Source organism: Mustela putorius, unplaced genomic scaffold, assembly GCF_011764305.1.
Source record: "Mustela putorius furo isolate JIRA1106 unplaced genomic scaffold, ASM1176430v1.1 tig00000031_pilon_pilon_pilon, whole genome shotgun sequence".
Classification (NCBI taxonomy): domain Eukaryota; kingdom Metazoa; phylum Chordata; class Mammalia; order Carnivora; family Mustelidae; genus Mustela; species Mustela putorius.
In genome coordinates this window covers 1,098,577-1,124,860 of record NW_025421260.1, presented here as the reverse complement: position 1 = coordinate 1,124,860, position 26,284 = coordinate 1,098,577, and the positions used below count along the sequence as shown (strand labels likewise).

Here is a 26,284-nt window from a genome sequence, read left to right as displayed (position 1 = left end):
AGAACTTTTAATTAGTCAAAGAACTCATTTTCAGTATCTTTACTGATACATGGTGAGAATTCCAGAAATAAAAAAGATGGCATCTTGCCCATCAATAATCTACATGAAATAAGTAATAAAAACTCATTGAGACAATGCTTTTTTAAATTTCCATACTAAAACACAACTACATCACAATAGGTATAAAAAGCGTTCAAAGCAACTTAAGTGACTGTTTTTATGTTACTAAGTGACCACTTTGTTGAGAAATATATGAAGTACTTTAATATCTGATGAGGTTCCAAGTGTTTGATTGGTTTGATATTTCTGAACATCCCAATTATGTGTTTTTCTAATTGGTCCCTTCCTTTTTTTATTTTAAGATTTTGTTGATTCATGGGAGAGAGAGAGAAAGCATGAGTGATGGCACAAATGGAGAGGGACAAGCAGACTCCCTATTGAGCAGAAAGCCCAACTTCAGCTCCATGCCAGGACCTGAGACCATGATGAGGGCAGATGCTTAACTGACTGAGCCACCCAGGTGGCCCTAATTGGTCCCTTTCAAACAGAATTTAACATTAGTTCCTTATTTCCCATTTTTAAACATTTTTTCACTGGCTGAAATTGGCCTTATCTTGAGATAATCTCTGTATATTATGTGCTTCCAGAAAAGGCACTGTGTGATACCTTGGGCCTTCCATGAGTTCTCCTTAGCTGCTGTTTTTTTCTTTTGGAAGTCAGATTCATCTACTTTGAAAAAGCATTCCACACAGATCTGTCTGCACCCTGTCTATAGTCTATATGTTACTAATATCCTATCAAATTACATTTTCTTTCTTCTACAATTTCTGAGTTACATGATTTTAAATATCGATCATCTATCTGTCTATCTATTGATCTATCATCCTCTATCCACAGTAGTCCTCCCTTATGGAACAGAGGGAGAGCTGTTCCCAAACCCCCAGGGGATGCCTTAAACTACAGATTGTACTGTTTTTTCTATACGTGCATACATATGATAAAGTTTTTTTTTTTTTTTTACAGATTTTATTTATTTATTTGACAGAGAGAAATCACAAGTAGGCAGAGAGGCAGGCAGAGAGAAGGGGGGGGGGGATCAGGCTTCCTGCTGAGCAGAGAGTCCAATGCAGGGCTCGATCTCAGGACCCTGAGACCATGACCTGAGCCAAAGGCAGAGGCTTAACCAACTGAGCCACCCAGGCGCCCAAGGTTTTGTTGTTTTTTGTTTGTTTGTTTTTTTTTTGTTTTTTAAGATTTATTTATTTGAGTGATAGACAAAGAGAAGGAGAGAGACAGCACAGGAGCGAGAGGGGCAGAGGGAGAGGGAATCTCAAGCAGGCCTCTCCCAGACGCAGGGCTCCATCTCACAACACTGAGATCAGAACCTGAGCCGAAACCAAGAGTCGGATGCTTAACCGACTGCACCACCCAGGTGCTCCTGATAAATTGTAATTTACGAATTAAGCACAGTAATAGATTAACAATAATAACTAGTAGTAAAATATAACGGTTACAACAATACACTGTAATGAAAGTTATGTGACTGCATTCTCCATCTCTTCTCCCAAAATATCTTACTCTATTCTCTTCACCCTTCGTCTTGGGACAATGAGATGATAAAATTCCTAGGAGATGAGAGCAAGTGAAGGGAATGACAGGCACTGCTGGCTACTACTGACCTTCTGATGATCTGTATCTCTACCCCCTTCAACTAGGGGCAACTGAAACCACTGAAAGTTAGACTACAGATAAGGAGGGGGCTTCTGTATATGCTTTTAGGTTTTGTCCACTTGTATCAATTTCACCTTACCAAAACTCTACAAAAATATGAAAGCTTCTGAAGACCTTGTTTCATTTCTCGACACTTGCTTATTGACTTATGCTATAGGTAATCAGTAATAGGCTAGTGAGGCATCTCAGGATCTTTAATACATGATGGAAATATATTATACTAATCCATTAGTTAGCATTAGTTAGTTAGTTGCAAGAAGAACACCCTTGAGAAACCTACCAGCTATATGAGTAAGTCAGAATTTAGAGGGAAAAGATACTGGGGAAAATAATCCTCTTATTAATTAGGTTTTCTTAGAATCCTTCTCAGTCTCATGATTTTCCAGGAAATTAAATTGATCAAAGTTTTATAAATCACTTGGGGCACCTGGATGGCTCAGTCATTGTGTCTGCCTTAGGTTCAGGTCATGATACCAGGGCCCTAGGATTGAGCCCCTTATCAGGCTCCCCACTCAGCAGGAAGCCTGCTTCTCCCTCTCCCACTCCCCCTGTTTGTGTTCCCTCTCTCGCTGTGTCTTTCTCTGTCAAATAAATAAAATATTTTTCAAAAAAGATTTGTAAATCACAAATAGGTTGTTATTCTTACCATTGACCTAATGAGAAAATACCTTTCATATAATACATGTTGGCAGATATTTCCAAAATTATTTTGTTCTATTTTCCTATTTCCATGCAAATAAAAATAAAATTACTAAATAATTGAAGTTTTGGGATGCTTTGGTAGTGCAGTCAGTTAAGTTTCTGACTCTTGGTTTCGGCTCAGGTCATGACCTCAGGTCATGATCTCATAGTCCTAGGATCAAGCCCTGCTTCAGACTCCTCGCTCAGTGCAGAGTCTGCTTATCCCTCTCCCTCTGCTACCCCCACCTTCTCTCTCTCTCTCTTTCTCTCTCTCTCACTCAAATAAATAAATAAAATATTTTTTAAAAAATTGAAGTTGGTACAAACTGTACAGAATTCTTTCTCATGGCTACCGGGAATCCTGTGCTTTCATTGTGTCTGGTTTCACATTTAAGAAGCATGGATTATTCATCTAGAAAAGGGCAGAACAATTTACCCTAAGGTTGTATTTTCATAAGCAATTTTAGATAATTACACAATTCAAGCAGAGTTGGTTTGAAGTTACATTACACAGATTATATAACAGTGTAATGCTTCAGCAGAGTACTACTGAGGAGTCTGGAATTTTATTTCTAGCATTAGCTTCGATTCTAAATACACATGTGAGCTTGAACTAGTCACTTGATCTCAGTTTTCTCATCTATACATTGAGACACTTGGCCTGAATTATATCAATTTTTCTTTCATTTAATACCTTATGTTTATGTCAGTTTTCACTTCACTTTAGCTCCCAGATCATTGCCTTGAAATATCTGAACTTTTTATTCTATTTGAAAATGTTTACAGATTTACAAAATGCCATAAAACTTAACAAGTCTGCTTTTATTTTTATTTATTTATTTTGGAAGGGAGGGGCAAAGGGAGCAGAGGGAGAGAATCTTAAGCAGGCTCCATGTCCAGCATGGACCCTGATGCGGGGCTGGAGATCATGACCCGATCTCAAATCAAGAGTGGGACGCTTAACAGACTGAGCCCCCCAGGATCCCCCAAGAAATCTACTTTTTAAAACATTTATAGTTTAAAGACATTATCTTTGGACAGAATTTCCAATTAAAGGTATTTATAAAAAGTTAGAAAATTATTTAAATACCAATATTTAAATGTTCATTTAAAGGACAGAATGAAGGCTATATTCCTCTGATAAAAAATGGCTTTGAAGACTGAAACCAAACCAAATTTCCAGTGGGTGAAACGAGGAAGCAATTTCTAAACAGAGGTAATCCATACACTTGGTGTTTCTGTTGTGAGAAGTAAATGTTTATTCCAATGCATTTAAGCAAGGAGTATTAATGATTAATGACATTTTTGATTCTGTAACTAGACCTACAAATTCTTGAACAATTAATGAGGTACTCAACACTGCAGGGATCTCCATCTACTAAGAATTTGTGCGTGTGTGTGTGTGTGTGTGTTCAAGGTATTAATATTGAAAATGGTACAAAAATCATGAGGGAGAGATTTAGGATTGAAGTAATAATGTCTCTCAAAATATACAGGTTTTTTTCTTTCTTGTTTTTCATGTAAAATGTTTGCAAACTGTAAGTGAAATAACTATGATCTAATAGTATAAATAATGATATTTTTTTCTTAATTATGTCATCTTCTATAATAATAATGAATAGCCATTGAGATATTGCTAAATTGTAGATAGTGCTGGATTTTAAGAATAATATGAATTAGAAGGTATATAAGATTGAAAAGCTGTCATAATTCTTCATACTGTTTAGTCTGTTAGGGTGAGAGAAAATTATTTTAATGGGCCATCTTTTAAGGAATTACCTTTACATTCATTGGAGATACAGTTTTTGAGACATAAAATGAGAAAATAAGTGTTAGTCTATAAGTCATTACCATGTCATCCTAAATTCTAAAAGATAATCTCATTCTTCATATTTCGTATCTTATTATTATTTTCAAGTTGAGTTCTTAAAAAAAAAAAAAGACATAATCCTATGATGATCACAGAATTAAAGACATAGATTTGAATGAGATCTTTAAGAATGTTTAACTCAATTTCTTTATTTTAAAAATCAGGAAACTGAAGCTTGGGCAGGTTAAAATTCTCCAGAATTCCCTCTAAGTCTGTGACATTCATTCCGTGTCTCTTAAATGAAGCCTTCATTTTGAAGTAATTCTTGTGATGGAGCAGCTCTGTGGTTTAAGGTCTTCAGATACTTGGAGAGTCTAGAAATGTAGCATTTCCTGTCACTTTGGAAATGTGTCATAGTTCCCTACATGATAACAAAGTGGAGGGCATCAGAGTATGTAAATTACCATTGAGTTCAGCTGTAAGTTATTCTCATTTCATTATCAAATAAAAACCGAGAGAAAAGTTACATAATACACAAAGTCGTGACAAAAATATTTTTAAAAACTAGCAATAAAATTATTTAGAATTTTGACAGTGTTGTTAATATAGTCCAGGTAGTTTTAATGTATATAAAATTAGTGTCATGAAGCCTACCTTTTTTATTCAGCTAATAATATGATATACACTAATATTCATATTTATGCATAGTAGGTATACCTATAACAGTGTAGTCACAAAACTGCAAATATTTCACTCCTCTGGAAATCAGAGAGCTTCAAAGTTAAATTGTAGGACAATTGGATTTCTAGTAGGATTTCTGTAGGACAACTAATTTCTAAATACACTTTTGGAAGCTTAAGTATTTTAAGTTTATCAATGAAAATAGAATTCTGATGATCTTATCATCTATTTACATTCTAAAAATATTTTTGAATGTGAATTATGGGTCACAGACTAGGAATATGATGGTAAATGAGATAAACACAGCCTCTGGCCTCTAACCATGAAGAGAATAAAATAATAACAGGTATTTGAAAATACATTTTGACATGGAAAAAGTGTGTCACAGTAGAATATAATTAAAGTACAAATTAGGGCACCTAGGTCACCTAGGACCCTGGGATCATGACCTGAGCTGAAAGCAGAGGCCTTAACCCACTGAGCCACCCAGGTGCTCCTTTATGCACCCATTTTTAATGCACAACTTGATGAATTTGGACAAATATATAGCTCCATGTACTGACCATCCCAAGCACTGTATTTCTATCACCCGGAAAGTTTCTTCATGCCCTTTTACAATCTTCCCCCAAACCTCTCCCTAGGCAACCATGGTTCTGATTTAAATCACTATTGATTCATTTTGCCTGCTGTAAAACTTCATATAATAGAATCATACTCACATCCTTTGGTTGTCAACCCAAATCTCAGAGTTTAAATTCTAAGACTAAAATCTATAAGAAGAATAAAACAGGTAAAATATCAAGCCAGGCCCTGTATTGAAAGATGATCTAATAAAGCAATATCATTAAATTCAGCAGTGGGCCTTGGGATATTAGTCAATACAATACCCCACATTTTATTATTTTTTATACAGCATTCTATATTTTATTATGCATTTGTGAATTATATGAACAGAATACACTTTAAAGAACTTTTACTTTATTGTATCACTTTCTATGATTTCTTCAATTAATCAGAAACATCTATGTGTTTCCTAAACAACTGTTATTATTGACCTTAAGAATTCTGTAGTTTGTATAAAAACACTTGATTTCTCTTTTCATGTTCACTGATTAAGGACAAAACCCTAACCCACTCCTAGGAAAAGTATAGGATTTATGGTTCCTATTTTTGTGATAAGCTCATTTCTATTTCCATTTTATGTCTTTATGTCTTTGTTGGATTTCTGTAGTCTATTTTCTTCGAGTAACCTGGTTCTTCAAAGTGTACATTACTGTGCACTGACTTTGGTCAATTAATTAAATCAGTTAAGCTAAAGACATAAATTTTATTTTCAAACTCACATAAAACTTCTAATCATTTAAGAATTAGTTCAGAGGACTACCACAAATTATTGTCTTAACCTCAAAATTCCTCTTTGAAAAAATGAAATATCATTTGATACATAATTTTGGCATGGAGCAATTTCCTTTAGAAACTCACTGGCAATCTAGGAAGTACTGAAATCCGGTAAATTTGATAATTGTTGGATATGACCCTTTGCTGTTAGTGTTTATGTGCACTGCATTTCCCAGAAGCAAAGTCCAAATCCTACCAGATGTTATAGCAACTCTGTCTTAGCCCATTACTCTAATTAATCTAGGCTTATTATCAGGGCTTCCAACTTGCAAATAGAAAGTCAAAGAAGATATAGAATTAGTGAACTTTCTGAGATTAATTGGAGGAAAAGAAACCTCCAAACATTTCTGATATAGTAAATTCTTTGATCTATAACAATACCATGTACATTCCCAACACACATCTGAAATAAAAGCTTGAAGGCATAAAAAATGTGCTCATAATAGAAATTATTGCTGAAGCTAGCCAGATGCCTTTTCATTTGTAATAAATTGCTAAGTTATACTACACACATATGGCTTTTAGTTATCCAAATATTATTAAAACATAAAAATTACAACTCTTTTCTCTATTGAGACTAAAAACACTAACAAGTTTCTTGCCATAAGGAAGAAACAAGTAAGTTCCTAGTATCAAAAATATAAATATTTTACACATGTAGCTTAATCACCTCAAAGACAGGAGGAATGTGGTTGAAGAGTTACATTAGGTAGTACTTCAGAGTAAACACTTGCTTCATAACATGAAAGCAAATTCATACATTTAAAGGAAACAAAAGAAGATGACAAAAAAAGTTGACATTGTGCATTCTTGAATTTACAGTAATTATGCTCTTGGCCTTAAATTGCAAAATTGTAAGCACATAAATTAAAAACTTCAGAGATTCAAGTAAACTTATATTTAAAGGTTAAAAACAAGGTGGGGCGCCGGAGTGGCTCTGTTGGTTAAGCAGCTGACTCATGATTTCAGCTCGAGTCATGATCTTGGCTCAGGTCATGATTTCACATCATGAGATTCAGCCCCAGGTAGGGCTCTGCACTCATCATTGAGTCTGTGTAAGAGTCTCTCTCTCCTTCTCCCGTTGCCCCTTTCCCTCACTCGTTCTCTCTCTCTCTCTCTCTCAAATAAATAAATAAATAAATAATAAATCTTTAAAGATAAAAACAAGGGTATTATATATTTTGGATTGTTTCTGACCCTCTGAGTGGAAAACAGTCTTCTATGCCAAAATTAAATAAATCAAAGAAATTCTCTCTAATGTAGGCTGGTTACCACAAGAGTTATGATTCCTAAGTAGCCCACTAAAAGTAACTTCTAGGGAGTTAAATTAAGGATAAGCTCCAGCATGGCAAATGTTTGACAAGGATGTTTTGCCATATTCTGTCACTTCTAAGAAATATTGGAAGTCTGGCTTTCAGGGCATTTTATTCTACCAGGCAGCTAAACTCAAAGTTTGTACTTGATACCTGTTCTGCAAGCACATTTCAGGCCAATCACCTGACTTCATACTAATATATTGTTTTAGAAATAAGAAATAAGATTAACTTTACTGGCACTTATAAAATTGTATACTACAGACCTCTCGAATAAGAATTATATTGGAATCTTGTTAAAAATGCATATTCCTGAATGCCACCATATCTCTATCACATCAGAATATAAATTGTAGAGGTCAAAGAGAGTGCATTTTTAATCAACTTTGTATTCAATACATATGCAACAAACCAAATTACCAGGCTAATAATATAAGATGTAAGAACAGAAGGGATACGATCTGATGAGAATTTCAGATCCTTTTGCCTTCCAGGTATGAAGAAGTAACTCCCTTCTTTCTGGACCTTCACACTGGTGTGGGAAGAAGGCAAGGGCATCTGAGAGACTCCAGTACCCTGGGTGGGACTTCTGTTTTATTTTAACTCATTGTAGTTATCAGTATCTGAAAATATATATTTTATTTCTTATTGCTCTAACATTTATGAGCAGAGGTGGAGTGAACAGTTGTCAATAAGTATTTTATAAATGAGCAAATGAATTAAATGTCTGCATGTAACATTACCCTATATATATGTCCATGAAGTTACCAGGAATTTATGATGAATTTGATAGCCCCCTAACTGTGAAGATGACTTCAGTTCCTCAATAACTGAGAGGGTAGATTCCAGCTTTATAGAAGCAGAAGAATTTTTTTTTTCAGTCTTTGATATTAGAATGCCCTTCCCCACTACCTCTTACCCTAGTTTAATAAATGATAACCGTATAAATAACCTCTCAGCCTTCAATCATCTTCTCTTCTGTGAAAAGTTCCTGGTGCTTTTAGACATCATTAATAAAATTTCAGCAGTCATTCTTAATAAAAATCCCATAACCAAAATAAAAATGTAATAATGACTTAAAAATGATAATCTAACAAGAATATTCACATTGTTAATGTTTGATCATTAGTTTTAAAATCAAGAACCTATCACTGACACCCATTGATTTTCTTTTTCTTTTTTTTTTTTTTTTTCTTCTTTCAATGTTCAGTTTCTTTACTACCTCTCATCTCTCTAAAGGGCAGGTGCAGACATCTGGGTCAATGGCAAGAGATGGTCACTTAAAGATACTGCTCTGATTGGAGACTTTGCGCACATGCTGGAAGGTCCCCTCCCAGGGAAAGTACTCTCAAACCATTCTCTGGGTCTCCTTGCTTCCAGGATCTAGTTCACAGCCTTGGAAGACTCAGACTCCCAAAATGGAGTGACTACTCTTAGTTCCAAAGAGGAAGACACTCATAAAGGCATTCTTCCTTAGCTTGTCCAGTCACTGGAACATTCCATTGATGAGGTCACAAACATGAAGTTCTAAGTGAGCTCTTCAAAGAAGGAGTACTTGGAGTATCATAGGGATCAGCCATCCTTATCAAACTACAGCAGTACCACAGAAAGGGTGTCCTTGTTGGAGCATTTGCACATAAAGCCATTCAAAATAAAGGTCATCTTGATCAGGTGAGTAAAGGAGTTCTTGGCCTTTGACTTAGCAGGCAGTACCTGCTTTATCTTCATCCATCTCCTCAGCAACAGGGAAAGTCCTCTTTACACTCTGGCTGGGGATTCTGCTTTTCTCTGGTGAGCCTTTCAGTTTCTGTGATGTATCCATTTTAGGCTACGTGTCTGCACACATTTTAACATCAAACTGGGCTCTCTTCTCACCTTCTGGGAAAGAGTTTCACCTTTCCCCGAACAGTCTGGAAGTGGGACTAGTCAATGCATATAAGGAACCAGTGGCTAATATTGGCGGAGATCTGGTTGAGAGAAAGCCCCAGGACTTGTTGATGGAGCCACTGCGGGGTTCAGACAACTGTGATGTTAGCCAACATCTTGTGTTCTCCATCAAAAAAGTCCTTGTTTTCAAGTGAGCACCCAACAGCCCCCAAAGTTACCCCACCTCCTCATTTCCATGCTCTGTATCCTGCTTGTTGTGGCACATGAAGCCCAACGTGGAAGGTATTGACTGGCTGGTGGCACTATGCTGCTATCAACAAAGTTCACCTAATGTGTCACCTGTTGTTTTTAGAGTACATCCTGGCAGCTCCTCGTTGCTCACAGGGTAGGCTGTGACATTGCTCTCAAATACACAGGATCCATGGTTACCTTAAAGTGCTGGAAACTTGCTGGAAATTTATGGAGAAATTTAGGGGTGTAGTTGGTTTGGTCAAAGTCAAAGTGGGGAGCTACAGACAACATGCCAACCCGAACCCCACCATACTGAGCTGCATTGAGGGCCTTGAAGTTCTTCTAATTTTCAGGATATGCGTATAGGATTCCAGCCACCATGGTGATTGCACAGAGAAAGGGCCACTGATTCTTCACTAGCAGCTTTTGATTTATCCTTACATCTTCATTCCAGCCATCTCTGCCATCCCATTCTCTTGTTCTTTTGACGGCACCATTGCGAATGATACCTACTTCATCACCCATCTAGCTCATCTTCAGTCTTGTGTATTCCCAGAATACTTTTTTGAAAATCCATATCTAAGTGTGACACATATCCACTTAAAACATTTCTATGTTTCCATATCACTCATTGGATAAAATTCATAATCTTTTGATTGATGTAGAGGATCTCCATTATCTGGTCCTTAACTTTTACTGCAAATGATTCCTGACAATTCCTGAACTTTACCTCCTCTGCCAGACAAAACTATTTATGGTTTCTCAAAGGTATAAAAATGTTTTCTGTTTCTGTACCTTGGCATATGTTCTCTCATTTTGAAAAGCTCTTCTGCCTACTTAAGGACCTGGAAAATGGCTACTCAACTCTAACTCAAGTAGATTGTCTGTATGAAAATGTCTCTGACTTGCCCTTTGTCATTTATTACCTCCTTGTATTTCCCTTCTATGTTTTACAAGCTTTTATCATAGGCACTCTTTACATTGTTCTGAAGCCATTTTTTTATGCGAAATAAGTTGATCATTTTGAGCTTCTTTACTATTAACTTCTAAAGAAAAATCTAAACAGACATATTTTTAATCACTTGACACCCCAACCCTACTCTCAAAGCCATAGAAAACCAAACAATGAGATGATTTCCAGATCCATGGTGTCCTGGTCAATCCACTGAAGAGAAAACACAGATCAACTAGGTGATCATATTTTATCTTTCAGGAACTCGAAATGGAAAATGTAGGAGCAATAAAGTGGCTTTTAGCAGAAGATAAATCTAGAAAGGCCCGCTCAAGGAATACCCTGAAATACTTTATGTCAGGTAAGGTGAAGAGCAAGATTCATGCTGGAGTTATGAGGAAAGAAGAGTTAGGAGTAAATAGGAACTATATGGCAAATCAAGTATCTGTGCACAATGGAAAACAAGACAAAGTAAACTAGTAGCAAAAGGGTGGAGTTATAAAAATTTGGAGGATCATGAATTGTTTTAGAACAGAAACCATAATCATTAATAATTCTGTCTGATCTACAGCTTATGTACTGCCTGAGATCCCACCCCCTGCAAGGAAAAAAAAAAAAAGTAGGTTTCTAAATTTTCTTATTGCTCTGCAATATTATAATTTCTATCTACTCATGGCCTAATTATGCATTTTTTCTTGTCTAAATAGTTATTCTTAAAACAGCTTCTTCATTACTCAAAGTAACTTGAGTGACTCCCTTCTTTTAAGCCATGAATATCTTTTCCCACCACAGCAGGAATTTTACACAGGCTGGGATCCTCTCATCTCTCATTATATCTCTGAAACATCATAAGTACCTTCCTTTTTCCCCAGTACTAGATACTATTAACATGCCCCAGTCTGTCCCCAAAGTCTTTTTGCTTACCCTACAAGTTGCTGATTTATTGCAAGCAGGCGAGTTACAGTTTATAATCTCTTATAGTAACTACCATGAAGGAGCAGAGACAGGACAGCTGGTCAAGCTAAACTATCTGAAAACAAACAAAAAAAAGAGTTAATCAAACGTCTTAACTCACATATGAACAAGTATTTCAAGGTGCGACATATCCCACAGAGATTACAATAGAGAACAGTGAAGATAGTAAAAGTAGCTGGTCACTTAAACAAAAAATGATAGAAGTCTACAACATCTGATACAGCTACTAAGATGAGCACTTTTAAAAGGTCTATTTGCAAAACATTCTCATTTTCCCAGAACTTCCCCATTGAGGCTCTCAGCCGGCCCTTAAATTCTGCATAGTGATTTGTTCAGATGACACCATTTCTTGTACCCAAGTTTCAATTAACTCCACACACCCTCACGTTCCTCAGTTTCTTCCCAGGTCTGGAAACCTCTCATTTTAGACGTTCTGAGAGTATACAAATGTCATAATACTAAATAACATGGCAGAAATGGCATAGCTATAACAAACATACTTTTTGAATTATCTATATTTGCATATATCAATGCAAGAAGCTCAATAATTCCACAGATTACTAACCACTAATTTACAATATATTCATTTATGAGTAGTAATTCCTTCAGGTCAGCAACCTAAATTATCTGTAACTTAATTTTCTATATCACTATATTATCTCAAAGGAGTGTTATGAAGTATGGCTAATTAATGATTATAGCATCTTGAAAATTCAATGTGCCATATTAATGCTAAATAATATGGTAGCAATGATGTTAGGTGTGTAGTACATCAATGGACATTTACAAGTGATAAACAAATTAAATAAACATATCATTGTCTGAACTATTACTCATCCAAAAGTGGATTAGTTCATATTTATATTTGCCTAATCTAAAGACAGAAGTATTAACTTAATTATTATTCCATTCCTATTCTAAGAAATACACTAGGAAATATTTTACAAGTTGGAAAATGAGAAAACCAAACACAAAAATGTGATTTTTGCATCCAAAGCTTAAACTCTTTCAAAGAAAAAAAAAAAGTTACACACCTGACTTCACAATCCACTCATGCAACCAGGTGTTTGCTTTATTCAAACAGTATGTATGTATATATATATATATATATATATAATTGGTAATATCAGAATCATTACTATGTTCTCAGTGTACTGACATCCTGTTAAAATTTTCTAAAATAATGATATATCCAGTATATGACAAGATCTGATTTTGAAAACATGTGATCTATAGATCAATAAATTAGAGTTAACTACCTAGGTCATATTCTCTGGGTAATAAGGAGAAAATATAAGGTAGTTCTTTCACAGCTAAAAAGATATTAGTATAGGCAGAAAAATGCTCCCGGATACATCAAGGCATAGAAAGTTCTCTATATTTGATCACTGTATTTTCTCCTCCCTAACACTCTCTATAATTTTGTTAGGATATGGGTAAGTCTAGAATTTAGCCCTTGTGTTTCATGAAGAAATCCACCAGCAGTTGGAGTTTGGGAGGTGACTGTTAAGAAGAAGAGTGGTTTGGTAAAAGGTCTGTTAAACCAGCCAACAGATTCCATTCCCCTAGCCAAAATGATCAGCTCCACTGTGGAAGAATTACAAGACTATTCTTTGAATAGCTAGGTAAGAAGTGTTTCTTCTCTACCTATGGGAAAATGAAGATGCTGTTATTTCTAATTACTTTTAACCGTGAGGAGATCAGCCTAAGGACAAAGGAAGAGAACAAAATAAAGAAATGTTAAAGAAACAGAGATGAATCCCTCATCAGATTAGGGCTCAAGCCTTTCTTACTTCTACATTATTCACGTACATGAGCCAGTACACAGGTTTACAATGGTATGGATTGTAAAACAATATGAACAATACAAACCCACCTCTTCTATAATGGTATAAACTCTTTACACCAATGTCTTTAGCATATAAATGTGTGCATGTGTGTATACACACATCTATCTATCTATCTATCTATATCCCAAGTACCATGTATGTTTGATTGTAAAAAAATTTATTACATATTTTTATTTTAAAATGTTTTTGATTCTAGTTGATTCTAAATAACCCACAAATTTTGTTTGGTTGCTGTTATTAACTATAGGGCTCCTAAGATAGTGTCCTTTATAGCTCTTTCTTTATAGACTTCGCCAGTCCAGAGAGTCTTTCTTTTTTTTTTTTTTTTAATTTTTTTATTTTTTATAAACATATATTTTTATCCCCAGGGGTACAGGTCTGTGAATCACCAGGTTTACACACTTCACAGCACTCACCAAATCACATACCCTCCCCAATGTCCATAAACCCACCCCCTTCTCCCAAACCCCCTCCCCCCGGCAACCCTCAGTTTGTTTTGTGAGATTAAAAGTCACTTATGGTTTGTCTCCCTCCCAATCCCATCTTGTTTCATTTATTCTTCTTCTACCCACTTAAGCCTCCATGTTGCATCACCACTTCCTCATATCAGGGAGATCATATGATAGTTGTCTTTCTCTGCTTGACTTATTTCGCTAAGCATGATACGCTCTAGTTCCATCCATGTTGTTGCAAATGGCAAGATTTCATTTCTTTTGATGGCTGCATAGTATTCCATTGTGTATATATACCACATCTTCTTGATCCATTCATCTGTTGATGGACATCTAGGTTCTTTCCATAGTTTGCCTATTGTGGACATTGCTGCTATAAACATTCGGGCGCATGTGTCCCTTTGGATCACTACATTTGTATCTTTAGGGTAAATACCCAATAGTGCAATTGCTGGGTCATAGGGCAGTTCTATTTTCAACATTTTGAGGAACCTCCATGCTGTTTTCCAGAGTGGCTGCACCAGCTTGCATTCCCACCAACAGTGTAGGAGGGTTCCCCTTTCTCCGCATCCTCACCAGCATCTGTCATTTCCTGACTTGTTGATTTTAACCATTCTGACTGGTGTGAGGTGATATCTCATTGTGGTTTTGATTTGTATTTCCCTGATGCCGAGTGATATGGAGCACTTTTTCATGTGTCTGTTCGCCATCTGGATGTCTTCTTTGCAGAAATGTCTGTTCATGTCTTCTGCCCATTTCTTGATTGGATTATTTGTTCTTTGGGTGTTGAGTTTGCTAAGTTCTTTATAGATTCTGGACACTAGTCCTTTATCTGATATGTCGTTTGCAAATATCTTCTCCCATTCTGTCAGTTGTCTTTTGATTTTGTTAACTGTTTCCTTTGCTGTGCAAAAGCTTTTGATCTTGATGAAATCCCAGTAGTTCATTTTTTCCCTTGCTTCCCTTGCCTTTTGCGTTGTTCCTAGGAAGATGTTGCTGCGGCAGAGGTCGAAGAGGTTGCTGCCCGTGTTCTCCTCAAGGATTTTGATGGATTCCTTTCGCACATTGAGGTCCTTCATCCATTTTGAGTCTATTTTTGTGTGTGGTGTAAGGGAATGGTCCAATTTCATTTTTCTGCATGTGGCTGTCCAATTTTCCCAGCACCATTTATTGAAAAGGCTGTCTTTTTTCCATTGGACATTCTTTCCTGCTTTGTCGAAGATTAGTTGACCATAGATTTGAGGGTCTATTTCTGGGCTCTCTATTCTGTTCCATTGATCTATGTGTCTGTTTTTGTGACAGTACCATGCTGTCTTGATGATGACAGCTTTGTAATAGAGCTTGAAGTCCGGAATTGTGATGCCACCAACGTTGGCTTTCTTTTTCAATATCCCTTTGGCTATTCGAGGTCTTTTCTGGTTCCATATAAATTTTAGAATTATTTGTTCCATTTCTTTGAAAAAGATGGATGGTACTTTGATAGGAATTGCATTAAATGTGTAGATTGCTTTAGGTAGCATAGACATTTTCACAATATTTATTCTTCCAATCCAGGAGCATGGAACATTTTTCCATTTCTTTGTGTCTTCCTCAATTTCTTTCATGAGTACTTTATAGTTTTCTGAGTATAGATTCTGTGTCTCTTTGGTCAGACCCATAACCAGTAAGGAGATTGAAACAGTCATTAAAAATCTCCAAACAAACAAAAGCCCAGGGCCAGACGGCTTCCCGGGGGAATTCTACCAAACATTTAAAGAAGAACTAATTCCTATTCTCCTGAAACTGTTCCAAAAAATAGAAATGGAAGGAAAACTTCCAAACTCATTTTATGAGGCCAGCATCACCTTAGTCCCAAAACCAGACAAGGTTCCCACCAAAAAAGAGAGCTATAGACCGATATCCTTGATGAACACAGATGCGAAAATACTCAACAAAATACTAGCCAATAGGATTCAACAGTACATTAAAAAGATTATTCACCACGACCAAGTGGGATTTATTCCAGGGCTGCAAGGTTGGTTCAACATCCGCAAATCAGTCAATGTGATACAACACATAAATAAAAGAAAGAACAAGAACCATATGATACTCTCAATAGATGCTGAAAAATCATTTGACAAAGTACAACATCCCTTCCTGATCAAAACTCTTCAAAGTGTAGGGATAGAGGGCACATACCTCAATATCATCAAAGCCATCTATGAAAAACCCACCGCAAATATCATTCTCAATGGAGAAAAACTGAAAGCTTTTCCGCTAAGGTCAGGAACACGGCAGGGATGTCCATTATCACCACTGCTATTCAACATCGTACTAGAGGTCCTAGCCTCAGCAATCAGACAACAAAAGGAAATTAAAGGCATCCAAATCGGCAAAGAAGAAGTCAAATTATCACTCTTCGCAGATGATATGATACTATATGTGGAAAACCCAAAAGACTCCACTCCAAAACTGCTAGAACTTGTACAGGAATTCAGTAAAGTGTCAGGATATAAAATCAATGCACAGAAATCAGTTGCATTTCTCTACACCAACAGCAAGACAGAAGAAAGAGATATTAAGGAGTCAATCCCATTTACAATTGCATCCAAAACCATAAGATACCTAGGAATAAACCTAACCAGAGAGTCTTTCTTGCTTCTGATTTCCTTCATGAATGTTCTTCCTTTTCCTTTTCATGGTGTTATTTCTTTTCAGTTTATCCTACTGCTTCTGCAATATTACTGACTTAACAAAGTTTCATAAGATGGTTTTAAAATGTACAGCCTAGTAAAAGCTTTCTATACCTCTCTGGGTCTCTGGAGTTCAACCTTACTATTCAAGTGCATATAGCTTAGAAAATAATAGTTTTTAGAGGGATGCCTGGCTGGTTCAGTTGGTTAAGTGACTGGCTTCAGCTCTGGTCATGATCCCAGGGTCCTGGGATGGAGCCCCGCATAGGGCTCCCTGCTCAATGAGGAGCCTGCTTTTCCCTTCCCCTCCTCTCTTCCCCCTGTCTGTGCTCTTTCTCTCTGTCAATGAATAAATAAATAAAATCTTTAAAACATAATAGTTCTTAGATAGATATATAGATAAAATATATAGATACTTTATGGCTGAACTTACATATTATATGTCTATGGAGATATGTCTACATTATCTCATTCTATTGTATCTCAAATAAAGATTTTACCTGATGCTTATCAGTGTGAACAGTGTATATAGAACTCCCCACTCCTTATGTATGGAATGCGTGGTGGTTTGTTTCAAAAGAATACACTTTGAAAAGAGAAAAAGAAAAAGAAAAACTTCACAGTGGAGGAATCTATCAAATACCACTTCAGCCAGGTAACCATGATTAACACCAATAAGTCATGTCGATTCATGTACTCTTCGTATGATGTGATCAGAACAGAAGTTATCTCTGCAGTCTTCCAACCAAAAACCCATAACCCCAGTCTAATTATAGGAAACAAATCAGACAAATCCCAGTTGAGGGATCTTCCACAAATATGTGAGCAGTTCTCCTCACAACTGTCAAGGTATGAAAAACAAGGAAAGGGAACAAGGGAAATATGAGAGAATCTATGGCCAAAAGGAGCCTAAGGAGATGTGATGACTAATTGCAATGTGATATCCTGTATGGGATTTTAGAGTAGAAAAAACTAAAGAAATATGAAAAAAAAAGAGCCCTAGTTAATAATAATGCATCAATACCAGTTCATTAATTATGATAATATACAAATATATATTTATTTACATATTTTCTAATATGTAAATAAAATGGGAAGTTAAGTGGGTGTATATGGAACTCTATCCTACACTCACACTTTAGAATACTCAAAAAGTATTCTGAAATAAAAAAGATTAATTAAAAAAAAACTATATTTGGGGTGCTTGAATGGGCTTAGGTGATGTTTTCTCTCTTTGAGTTACTCATCTAGAGCCTAAGCCAGAAGCAGTCTAAATGAGCACCTTAGGCCATTTTCCCCATGTCCATACCACTGAGCTCTTACATTGCTGAGCTCTGACACTTAGGTAGAGAAAAAAGTCACACACACACACACGGAAAGAGAAATAAGAAAAAAGCAGTCCTTCTCCCAGACTATGGATCTAACTCTCAACCTGGTGGGCTTATCAAAAACAGCAGAGCTGTGGGGCGCTTGGGTGGCTTAGTGTGTTAACCCTCTGCCTTCGGCTCAGGTCATGATCTCGGGGTCCTGGGATCGAGTCCCGCATTGGGCTCTCTGCTCAGCAGGGAGCCTGCTTCCCTTTCTCTCTCTCTGCCTGACTCTCTGTCTACTTGTGATCTCTCTCTGTCAAATAAATAAATAAAATCTTAAAAAGCAAAACAAAACAAAACAACAAAAAAAAAAAGAAACAGCAGAGCTGTGCCAGTGTAAGGGGCCCAGGAAAATGTGAGAACAGACATCAACGCCAAGAGAATACTTGCTTGTCTGTTTCTATTTACAGCCCCTCTATGGTTCCCCCCTTCCACCAGTGAATCATCAGTGTCCTTCATCCACATCATAATTTCTATCCCTGTGTGTAGATGAGGGAAATGCTAAAATATTAACACAGCATTTATTGTGTACCACTAAAACAACAAATAAATCTTAAATAACATAGGTATTAAAAATGATAAATTTTAAAGACCCAATAGAGCCAATAGTTATAATTTAGGACATATTAGTTATATACAGCATAATCTTTAGCAATAGTTCTTATTTTTAACTTTAAGGAAAATAAGAATGAAAGCCACACAAGATATATTTGCTCTCTTTTATAACTCTATTACCCTTATATGTTGACATTTTATGCAAGGATGACTGCATTATACTAGTATGTATTTAGTAGATATATTTTGTGACAATACAACATATGTTTTGTTATATTGCTTACTCCAATACTAATGTCTCCTCTTATTTATTTTTTCTCTCATGTTAATTCACATTCATCTCATTTTGTCCTTTTGTCTAATTTCACTATTGTTTTTACATTGCCAAGTCTTTAAATATGAACTTATTGATGTATGGTTAACTGCTCCTGTGTTAACAAATTCACCACAGACTTAGATGTTTAAAACAACACTTACTGACTCTGTCACAGGTTGGATGTATCAGAAATCCAGATGTTTAGCAGGCTATGTTTTCATTGGCGAACTGCTTCGGGAAGACATTACTTCCAGATTGTCTATTCTTTCCTTCAGATGGTTGGTAGAATTTGTTTCCTTGAGGCTGTATAGTTGAGGGCTTGGTGTCTTGATGGCTGTTGGCTGGAGAGAGTCCTCAACTCTGAGAAGGTGCTAGAGTTCCTAGAGCCTACCCACCAACTTTATCCATGTGATCTTTCCTAATATAGCCACTTTCTTCATCACATTGGCAAAGAGAGTTTCCAGACTAAGTCAGCTAACAAGATGGAACTTCCATAGATGATATAACATGCCATTACCTCCTCCACATGCTAGTGGTTAGAAGCAAGTCACAGTTGCCTCTCACACTCAAAGAAAGAAGATTACACATTGGTATGAATAATTTGAGCATACATAGATATGAATAGGTATGAACATGCGAAACATGAGGTTGCCTTAAAGTCTACCCATTATAAACCACATAGTTCAAAGTTATAAATTTGTAGCACCTTCCAAAATATGTCAGAATAGATGTATTTTTATATGAATTATAAATATATTAACAGCTACCATATGAATATAATAAAGTCAAACTTCAGAACAAGTCTGAATATATTTAAAAGTCTTTTTTAATGTGAAAACCATTGACTTTATTTATCTATTAATTAATTAATTTATTTTACATGCCTATTAAGTCACAAAGCATTTTTATTTAGAAGGCCACCCATACAAAATACAATACTAGAAGTTTTTTCTGTTTTTTTGTTTGTTTGTTCATTTGTTTGTTTGTTCATTTGTTTGTTTGTTTGTTTGTTTTTAATTTTTTATTTTTTATAAGCATATAATATAACCCCAGGGTACAGGTATGTGAATCACCAGGTTTGCACACTTCACAGCACTCATCATAGCACATACCCTCCGCAATGTCCATAACCCCACCCCTCTTCTCCCAACCCCCCTCCCCCCAGCAACCCTCAGTTTGTTTTGTGAGATTGAGAGTCACTTATGGTTTGTCTCCCTCCCAATCCCATCTTGTCGTTTGTTTGTTTTTAATGAGGAAAGCAACTGAGTAAATTTTTAACTTATTTTATTTATATATTGGAGCCCTATTAATGATTACCTATCTAATAATAGAGTTAATTTTTTATTTTTATTATTTTTATTTTTATTTTTTTTAAAGATTTTATTTATTTATTTGACAGAGAGAGATCACAAGTAGGCAGAGAGGCAGGCAGAGAGAGAGGAGGAAGCAGGCTCCCTGCTGAGCAGAGAGCCCGATTCGGGACTCAATCCCAGCACCCTGAGATCATCACCTGAGCCGAAGGCAGCGGCTTAACCCACTGAGCTACCCAGGTGCCCTAGAGTTAATTTTTAAAAAACCCACATGCAACAGTACAAACAGCCACAAAATCTAAGCAATATCACAAAATATTAAAGCTGAGAACCATTCTTATTCTTTCTGAAATTATTTGTAATGATATATCGAATAGAAACTTCTAGCTGAGTGGCTAGTAAAAACAGACATCAAAAAGATATTATGTAATAAACATTTGGGCAGTTAGAAATATTTGAAACTTCCACATTCTTTTGTGTTAGTCCACCAGAAAGCTTGGGGGAAAAAAAAAAAAAGGGAAAGTTCAAAACAATATGTAGAATCTGAGGGCTATCAGCAATTAGGGAAATTTATTGGCAGACAGACCTCATTGACAAACATAGTGATCTCCATAGCATCAACACCAGATTTTGACATCTTTTTAGATATGTTAAATCTTAGTATATACATATCAGTATATAGTATTACATATTAATATATAGTAAATATATAGTAGTATTTAATGATTTGGCTCCTGGACACAAAGTAAAATTTAAGGTCTTTGCTCACAGAGACCAATCTTGTTCACTGTGATTTTTCACTGTTGAAACTAACAAAGCAGAACCACAAAAGAAAGAAATAGAACAGTGTTTATGAGCTTACAATTTTTGAGGCGAGTGACTTTTAAGAGTCTTCAGAATGAAGTGACTGAGCAATATTACAACCATATTTTGAAAACCTTTTAAATGAGCTGTTTGCAATGGTCTCATAAATGCTTTCTTCCAAACTCAACCATTTCTATTTTGTTTCTGCCCATGCATTTGAATGTTGCCCTAGAGGCTAGGGGATATCAGTCATGACCACGAGAGTCAGACTGCGGCCAGAGTAGATACAGATGTACAAATCCATCTTTCTCCATTTGAACAGTCTGCTAAATTCTGCATGCAGCTGCTGGATCTCAATGGTTTTTAAGTCTTCCATAAAATATATTCTGAGAATATTAAGTATATATTATCCTTCTCTCCATCTACTCTCTTTTTTTCTCTATTCCATCATTTAGATGCACAATTTAGATATAATGAATCTGATGATTGCCTCAAATTCCTGTAAAGTGAGTGTCCCCATCAATATCAGGGTCCCAGATATTGTCTATTCTTTGATTATATAAGTAACATGTCATGAAGCAAAGCAGGAAAGAAAATATAACTTTAATTTTACAATAAAGTTATTGGCCAAGTTTCTTCCCCAGTCAGTGTTGAATCAATAGCTTTAAAATTAAAAGAGGGTAATGAGGACAATAAAGACACATGTAGAAGAGACCTAGGGTAGAAATATAATCCTCTCAATGTTTCAACTTAAAAAAAAAGAAAAAAAGATAAAATTATGGAATGATACGGGTGAAAATTTCCCTACTTTTCCTCACTGTTTGGAATGTTCAGTTGCTTTCCACTAATGTCGCTCCACCCTTCTGTTCACTCTTAACCATTTCAGAGGATTGAATCTAGCCATTGTAAATGAGCATATCCAGCAGACTCAGTTTTTAACAGAAAACTAAAATTGGGCAATTTTCCCACTCACATCCACCCACCAGTGTTAGGTGAATATATCAGCAAAGCAAATCACGCGTAAACTTCCCCCTTGCCGTAAATGAACATCTTCTAGAAATATGTTGTCAAAGGCAGTTCAGTTCTATTCTTTAAAAGAGAAGCCTGTCCTGCTCGTGAATGCCATGTCTATTCCTGCTCCTATCAGAATGCAGACCATTACCACTGAATAAGCTTGGAGCCACAGCCATGCTCAGAAAATGAAAACAGTGATAGTTTTTCTAGCAAGAAACCAATTACACAATACAAACTCATTCCCATTATATGGTTCTGGCATGTCCCGTCTGTAGCACACAAGCAAATTCCCCTAATTACTGATACCTCTCTGTGAAGGGCCGTGTACTCTGTGTGTGTTTTGCACTTTACTTTTCATCAGCTCCCTTATGGACTAAAAGCAACAATTCTGTCAAGTGAGTTTAATAGATGCCATTTTCTGACCCAGCCTATAAAAGATGCGTTGTTTTGTTTTTTTCTGGAAACTTTTGTTGAATTGTACAAGGTTTGTGCTTTTCAAACTGGCCCAAGTTTCAGCTTACAATTCTTATCAAAACTTAATAAAAAATATTCTCAGTACACTTATGGCATACCAGTTGAAGCATAAAATACATGCCAAAACTCGAATCCATAAATTCAGTGATGAGTAAGGAACATGATAAGGTTGGGTACAGAAAAACCGGAGCAAGCAGCACTCAGTCCAAGTAAGCATGCGGGATCCAAGGTCTACACACAAATCCAAGGTCAAGGCCAGCCAGGATGCTGAAGAAAGCAAAGTATGTAAGCTTAGAAGATATTAAAACATTTCTCTACAGTATGGTCATTTCTGGAATGTTTCTGTGAAGATTTTAGATTCTGCCCCAGTGTTTATGTCTCTTTTTTGAAGGTTGTCACATCTGGGATCACTGTTTTTGTCATCTAGACTCTTTTTTCCACCATCTACTTTCCCAAACTGCCCTAACTCTGACATCTAGCTTTCTCCTTACTGGCACTTGAGTATTCATTGATTTCCTTCACTTCTACATTACCATTGTGCTTGTGATCTTTATCTTATGAAGTTAAACTTTACTCAGTCATTCCACAAATATTTATAAATTTCCCATCATGTCCCAGTTTCCTTTGACTTACATTTGCTATTTTCTTTTTACCTAGGTACAAGAACCTCAATGATAGGTATTTGGTGATATAAGCTTGTTTTTATATCCCTTATATCTTTTAACATAGTACAGGATACAAAGTGAGAATTTCACAAGAAATTTTCAATTAAAAAAGGGAAAGATGAAATTATAAACAGATAAAATCCAGATATATATTAAAATTAAAATCAAATATGCAATAAGCATATTTGTTTTGTATATTGGAAAGGTATATGTAAAATGAGCAACAAATGTCTCTACAAAATCACAAGTTAGATCCAGAACTAGAGTTCTAGCATTTGATAGGCTGAGGAAGGGGGCAGAATTAGAGTCAGAGTACAATTGTCAAAATCATAACTGATTGAACATGAGATACATTAAGAGATGGTTTTATAGAATGACTTCTGAGTTTAGAGATAAATGATACAAAAGTATCACCATGAATCACAATTTGTGTGTGTGTGTGTTATGCTCTTTCTTCCAGACTAAGCTTTCTTTCAGCATTGGTACCTGCATCATATTCCTTGTCAATTTCACTATCCAAGATGCACAAACGTTTCATTTTACATTTATTTAGCAACTATTTATTGGATGAATAATAAGAGAAGACTGGCATAAAGATGCATAAGACTTAGCTAACAATTTAGTCAAGACAGATGGTATTTAAACCAGGGAAATTGACACACTCTACACATTCCCAAAGTGCTATGGAAACACATATAATCTGGCCTTGCAATGCAGAGAAAGGTTTTACAAAAGAAGAAGTGACATTTGAATTGAGTATAGAAAAGAGTAGTATTGAATCGAGTAGAAGACGTTCTAGCCAAAGGAAACTGCCTACACAAGTCCACAGAGACCAGAAAGAACATGTTTTAGGATAATTCCACATCCCAGCCTTCTTAACTCTTCCATTTTTCTGTAAGCAAATAGGCAATGCTCAGTTAGGTCTTAAGACACAGTATACTTCGTATAAGAAACAAATCTAAGGAATACTGAAGTTTTATTCCTAGAGTAAAATATAATTTTATTGTTTATTTTTTAGCCTAATTTATGGCTAGAGTAAATCAGTGGATATTGTTGTTAAATAAAATATATTTTCTGGGGCACCTGGATGGCTCAGTCGATTACGTGTCTGCCTTGGGTTAAGGTCACGGGATCTAGCCCCACAAACAGCTCCCTGCTCAGCAGGAAGTCAGCTTCTCCCTCTCTTTCTCTGTCAAATAAATAAATAAAATTGTTTTCAAAAAGATATTTTATGAACTCAGCACAACAGTGAGCACATGATAACAATGGAGGTGGTTCCAAACAAAAACAAAAAGAATTCATAGTAGCTTTCTGGTTGTTCCTTTGTTTTAAATCATCTCAAGACATCTAAATTCCAAAGCTCAGAAAGATAAGCCATGATCTGAGCTTAAGTTTTGACTCCATTTCTCCATTTTACATTGTGTGTATACATAAAATTACAATAATGACAGAAATTTCACTGTCTCAAAGTCCTTTGAGAAACTCAGCTATCAAACCAGGTCAAAGCAGTTTGACAAAATTATTTAGAGTTTTAAAAAATATAGTTCACTACTCTCTAAGTACAGTATTTTGATATACTTTTTTTTTCATATCTGATAGTTCTGGGTCATCATGGTGACATTTTAATAGTGAAACATCAATTTTACACATTTCCCTCAAAACTATGAATTTACACGGACAATGATGGAATTGATATATAAGACAAAATAAGATCTTTATCTTACTTATATGCTGCATTATATTTTTACAGATTTTGTTTAAAGTAAAAAATATTTTCTAAGGCTAAATTTTAACTTCTTGCTGGGTTTCAATTTAACATTCTTCCCATGTGAAATGAAGGCAGGGATGGGACTACGTTAAACTTGAACTGTAGTACCTTGAATTCTTCAAATTGCAAGAGGAATCTTACGATAAAAGAGAAGGGTAATCACATTGCCTTTCCTGTTTCCATAGAGTACAGAACTCCTTCTATTCATAAGGAAGTTGTAACAGCACAATCTTTGTGCCTGAGTACTGAATTGCATGATAGCCTATTGAGAGAGAATTGGGAAAACTGAAATTAAACAGTCAAAGATGTCACTTTCTTTCTTCTTTCCAAAGGGTAGAATGTATAGAAATTTTTCTTAACTTTTGTGATTTCCTTTCCTTTTACCTTTTCTCCATGACAACTCCCTATTCTTCTTGCAATAGGACTATTGAGGGAGTTAGAGTGAACAAATAAAATCTGATGTATGCAGAAAAAAAAAAAAAAAAGCAGAATACCAGCATGCTACTACACATGTCCTACCCAATTTGTCGCTTGTTATCCACCTTTGTTTCAATGTCTTACCAGATGAGCAGGTAGGGAAAAGGTTATACCCCAAGGGTCATCGGTCCCACTTAGAACAATGTGGAAAAGTCTCTCTAACCTGCTACTGCAAGAATGGGTTATCTGGCAGAAATCCCCTGCTTGGGCACCACTTGTGCAACTCTTATCAATACAGCTATCAGACACAGTTGAGAAAAGTTGTTATGCACACTTCCTGTGTTTACGTGGTTGGTTGTGTCTCCTTAAGCCCCTCTATCATTTTTAACAACACTTAGAGAAGAGTCCTTTCAAAAATTAGTTATGTGATAGTCATCCAAACAGTTACTAGAAAATTAAACTGTATGTTCTATATATTGACTATATCAATAAGCACAGCAATTGTGAATTTTCTTCAAGAATCATTGTCAAATCGATGAGGTTCTAAATCTTTTGGAGCTGGAGGATAGACTTCAGCACTGACACGGTTGTCTGTGTGGCATCATGCTCTCCTCTTATGATCTCTGGTTATTTTCTGGTGAAACAGAAAAAGTTCTAAAGTAGGTCACCTTCAGAGCTTTATTTGACACCATCTCTATTCACTTACATCCACACGTCCTTTCTCACAAACCCACATTTTTCTCGCCGACGGGGGTAACTAATGATGATAATGTTTTCTGTGATTTATTTTTCCTGTATTGGTTGGAAACTGCCCCTCTCACACGCTTCATGTTGGTATGATTGCATCATGCTTGTGCTGGTCATGGAGCCTCAGTCTCCTGCATCTCTACTATCGCCTTGCCCGGCCATGCTGGCAGAACGACCACCCTGCTCTGTGGTCTGGCATCCTGAATAGTCT

At 36.0% G+C, this 26,284-nt stretch overlaps 1 long non-coding RNA gene and 1 pseudogene across 1 annotated transcript in view; one reads left to right on the top strand and one right to left on the bottom strand.

Annotated features, from left to right (window-relative positions):
* Positions 1 to 4,420: 4,420 nt before the first annotated feature.
* Positions 4,421 to 10,113, bottom strand: LOC123392551 (annotated as a pseudogene).
* The window catches only part of LOC123394340, a 29,725-nt gene continuing 12,614 nt past the window's right edge, over positions 9,174 to 26,284 (top strand). Inside the window, exons 1-2 of the long non-coding RNA XR_006601300.1 lie at positions 9,174 to 9,285; positions 10,946 to 11,045. This is a non-coding gene — a long non-coding RNA (uncharacterized LOC123394340). The remainder of the gene's footprint in view (positions 9,286 to 10,945; positions 11,046 to 26,284) is intronic.